This window comes from Diadema setosum, chromosome 12 (assembly GCF_964275005.1).
Source record: "Diadema setosum chromosome 12, eeDiaSeto1, whole genome shotgun sequence".
In the NCBI taxonomy this organism is placed as follows: domain Eukaryota; kingdom Metazoa; phylum Echinodermata; class Echinoidea; order Diadematoida; family Diadematidae; genus Diadema; species Diadema setosum.
This window is the reverse complement of record NC_092696.1, coordinates 20359694-20364630: the sequence shown is the minus strand read 5'-3', so window position 1 is coordinate 20364630 and position 4937 is coordinate 20359694.

Genomic DNA, 4937 nt, shown 5'->3' with positions numbered 1-4937 from the left:
CAAAGCATTCAGTAAGAACACCTCCAGACGTGATAGAGTGGGAATCCGGTTACCGTTTTCATTTCGATGTTATCATCACCTTCATTACGGCGAGATCATTTTCATCCCTACCATTCCGTCCGGCCGCAGTCACGAGCATGACGGGCCAAAGGGCGCCATAAGTAAAATGAAGTTATTGGGCGCCGCATGATAAGATCAACTCAACACCCAAGACGTGTATAAAAAAGAAGAAGAATATGTCACGAAGTTATGTACTTCTATTCACTGACTTCAAGAAAATTGTCCAATCGACTGTCACAGCATGGTCTCAAATGTAGTAATAAAAGATATCTCTTTGCAATTTACATGAGAAGGAAATCGAGAAAAAAGAGAGACTACACACTGGGATAATAATGGAGGACATATTTGCAATTTAGTTTCACAATGGGAACAGTGAGGTCAAAGTGATCATTAAGTGATACTTAATCTCACGTACTTAAGTGATACTTAATCTCTTGTCAACCAAAAAAAAAGAACAACAAAAGCGTTTTATTAGCTATTTAGCTATTTTCAATGGTTCGGAAGCATTAACTGACTTAAAGGTGGCGTTTTGACAGGTTTTAAACGTATTTTCTTGTCTGGACTTAATCCCTTTTTTTTCAGCTACGAGGCATAAAAAGCTGTGCAAGGAAACCCTAAGTTTACAGGATTTTTTAAACCAAAAACAGACAAACAAACAAACAAACAAACAGAACAACAACAACAGCAACAGCAACAACAACAACAACAACAAGGAACAAGTAAGAACACCAGTTGACATTGGACATGGCTATCTATAATATACTGACAGTGAGCATGATGGTTTTCCAAGATTTTGGACAAGTCTGATGATCCCGTCACAGTTGTTACTATGGCCTTTTTACGTTCCCTCACCTTTTCCACAAGCAGTTAAGAATGATTCGATGTATTTAAAGAGGGTCAAGACTTCAAAGCCCCCCCCCCTTTTTTTTTTGTTTTCTCGAAAAACACGTTTTCCTACTGGCTTGGTTTGACATGATTTTGAGTAGTGACAATTACATTTTTCAGTTGAAAAGCAAACCCTCTTGCAGCGCTTGTTTAGCGATTTCGCGGGTTCCCATTTTGACACAAGATAGTATACCTATATCATGTCTAGACAAGATACATGACTTGACTGATGTGTCTGTACTTTCGAGCTAGTTTGAAATATCTTCCGTTTTGTACAATCACATTCAAAAAGGAAGAATATCTTTTGCATTCAGCAGGTGACAATATATCTAGGACATCACCCACAAGGGTTAAGTCACTTTCTGATTTTATTCTTGTTTTCTCTTCCTTTGCTTCATTTTAGTCATCTCACCATCCACTGTCAACCAATATGAATAATGTTTAGATACATATACTTGTATATACATTTGTATATCCCAGTATCTTTGTAACGAATGTGTTTGCACTCATCGGCCCAGGCTCGCTTGCCCGGAAATGCGGGGAGTGTGCATCCCGCCTAGCTCCCTTGTCACTGTCAATACACTCTCCGATTTCCGCTGAGAAGTGCAGATGACAAGATAAAAGGACAAATATATCTCTCGATGAGACAACGAGAAGATCGACATTCGACGTCCAGCATTCGCTGACATCTGTTGATCGATATTAAAGTTTAGCCATATTCTCTTTCCTTTTTTTTTACATTTTCTCTCTGGCCCCCTGAAATCTATATCATAGATAAATTAAGATACAAGAAAAAAAGAAAGCAAACACCAAAATGAAAGCAGCTCCACCCCTTAAAAAAACAAACAAACAAACAAACAAACAAACAGATTAAGAAAAAAGAAAGAAGAAGGACAAAGATTCAATCAAAACAAGGCTGAGCTTTTTAGCCTTGCAGAATCTTCGTGGGAGGCAAAATGACAGACACATAGAAAGGAAGCATGTGGACCACAATACCATACAATACAATACGATACGACACGATACAATACCATACAATACAATACAATGTAATACAACACAATTCAATACAATACAATACAATACAATACAATACAATACAATGTAATACAACACAATACAATATAATACAATGCAATACAATACAATACAATACAATACAATACAATACAATACAATACAATACAATACAATACAATACAATACAATACAACATTTGCCATCTAAAGAAGGGGCGAGGGACTCCACCAAACAGTGAGAACAAGAAAGGCACGTTGGGTGTCAATAGCAGTGACCATATTTTGGGTACGGGAAAGAGGGGGGGGGGGGGGGGTGAAACAAAGGGTGAGCAGACTGACATAAATGGCACTGAAAGGTCAGTGATGCCCTAAGTCCATTGGTTGACAACCTGTGCAGAATTAGCATGATAGGAGGGGCAACATCCTAAACCCAGTACAGAATAATAATGGTTAAGGAGAAACCAGAAGGACAAGAGCTACAAAATATTGACGAAAAAATGGAAGAAAAAGTAAGCAACGAAGAAGTGGACAAAATCAAGGAGGAGGACAACTTGCGGAGAAAAAGCAATGCAAATAAAACCCTGAAAAATTCTTGGTAATTGATCTCTAAAGAATAACTATTAAAGTCGAACTGTCCCCGTGTTTTATCATCATAGACTACTTTTACATAAAGAAGTTTCAAAATCATTTTGGTGGTTTGACCAGGGAACAAATATTGTTTCTAATCCTCTCTTACTCCCTTTTTAAATGGATCTCTTTTCTTTGTTTATTTCTACATCTGTTATTTTCTCTCCTCCTATCTCTCCCTCCCCCTCATTCCCTCCCCCTCTCTCTATTAGTTTGCTCTTCAATCGTATACCTACTCTAACAAACATGCTTTAACACAACCATGGTTAGTTATTCATTTTGGGAAAAAAGTCAAAAAGATTTTTTTTTTGTCCTGTCACTGAGCCAGACAACATTCTGACTTGTTTTTCTCTTTTTTTTTTCGTCATTCATCTATTCATTCACTGTTTTCATTACTATGCAGCATTTGTCTGCGAATTCCATCTACGAGGCTCACTTTCTACTGGCAGATTACTGCTGGTAAACGGTAACCCAATTCCCATTCATTCGGGCATTATCTTCTTCCTATATGAAAATTTGCGCTTTGTACTTCGAAAGTATCACGTAACACATCTACAATCTCACTTGCGTGACAATCATGACACAAAGGGACAATGTACGAATATGACCAACGAAGAATGGGGCATGCAGCTGAGTGAGAAAAAGAAAAGAAAACGGTTTGTACAGTTCAATTATTCAGTTCAGTCCTCGTTCAATTATGATTTTTTTTCAACTCTTTCAATTAACTGTTCATTGGTATGGTAAAAGCGAGAATGGATTAACACAACGTATCTCGTTACCTCATTCATCAAGATTAATATAATTTTCTTTCAAGTAACAGTAAATCGCGAATCTCTATCCTAAAGGAGCAGGCTGATATCCTGCATTATTGTATAAGCGTGGAACTGTGCAACAGGATCTTTTCTTTTATGATGCTACATTTTTTTTTTCGTGATGCCGTCGTTCGATTGTATGTATGTGTGACACTGACATTGTTTGATGTAACACAAAATAAAAGATGAAAACAACGTTTCTTCACAGTTATGTTATAACATCATATACTTTCAGGGTTAATTTACAATCAAAGCCACAACAACAACAACAACAACAAAATAAGAACAACGATAAATACAACCTCGATATTAGGCGATGTGTAAATCTAACATCAAGGATTACTATGGGCTGCGGATAACATTTTTAGATTCTATTGACAAAAACAAAAACAAAAACATACAAAACAATATTGCGTGTAACATGAAATCACTTTAGAAGAGGAAGCTAACGTGTGAAGACAACACGTATAAATGTTAACAAGATTGTATAGAATGACCAGTTTTACCATTGCTCCCCAGTTGGATACTCCGAGTAGGACTAGTAGGAGGTGATTTGCACAACTGATGATTATTATTCCTGAAAGAGAATCCGATACTGTAGATGTCTTGATCCTCAGCTCAGTAGGATACTGCGACACTGCTGTGCTAACTCGGTCTGGTGACACAGGTAAGATGTAATGAGAAGAATACGTTTAAAGTAGCACTGATGAGGTTATGATTACACAGTTTATGATCAAATTAAGATGAAATACATAATTGATACAATGCAATACAATACAGTACAGTACAATACAATACAATACAATGCAGTACAGGATAGGTACGCTCGTACGACGAGTGAATATTATAGCACAGGGTTTCACAAATTGAAATCAACTTATACACTCAGCAAAAAAAGAAAGTAAACACTTTTTGTTGTTTGTTTCTAATGTTCTATGGAACAGCAAATACGCATGAATGACAACTTGTTCAGTTTTGCAATTTTTACTTTTGTGCCCTGGAAGAGAAAAACAAAGGTGTTCACTCATGTGTAAGGTTTCCCTTTTTGTTGACGTACCAGGTTGATAGTCAATAAATTACCTTTAATATGGTATATAATACATTAATTTTCAGCCAAATATTCTATGAGAATCATAAACTTGAAAAAGTGTTTACTTTTTTTTTTTTGCTGAGTGTATTTAGGGGGTAGGGGAGAATTACAAATGAAAAGTGCAAAATTACATGATTGAACAATTATTCATTAAAAGAGAAAAGTCTTCGAAGACTTTTGGAAAACTGCCAGAGAACGTGGTTCCCTGGTACTCAGGGGGAGCTAATTCCATGGGTGTGGGTAGCAGCCGTGGATTTGTCTCCTATCCGAGTAAGAGAGTCCTTGGTATAGATAGCCGAGTGGGTCTTTGGCACACCGCACTCCTTCCATTTGGAACTTATGAGAGCCAGAAATTAACTTCTTAAGGTAAGTAGGAGTGTGATTCTGAAGACAGATGCAGGTGAATGGTAGGATTTTGGACGTGATTCAAGTTTCAAGTTTCAA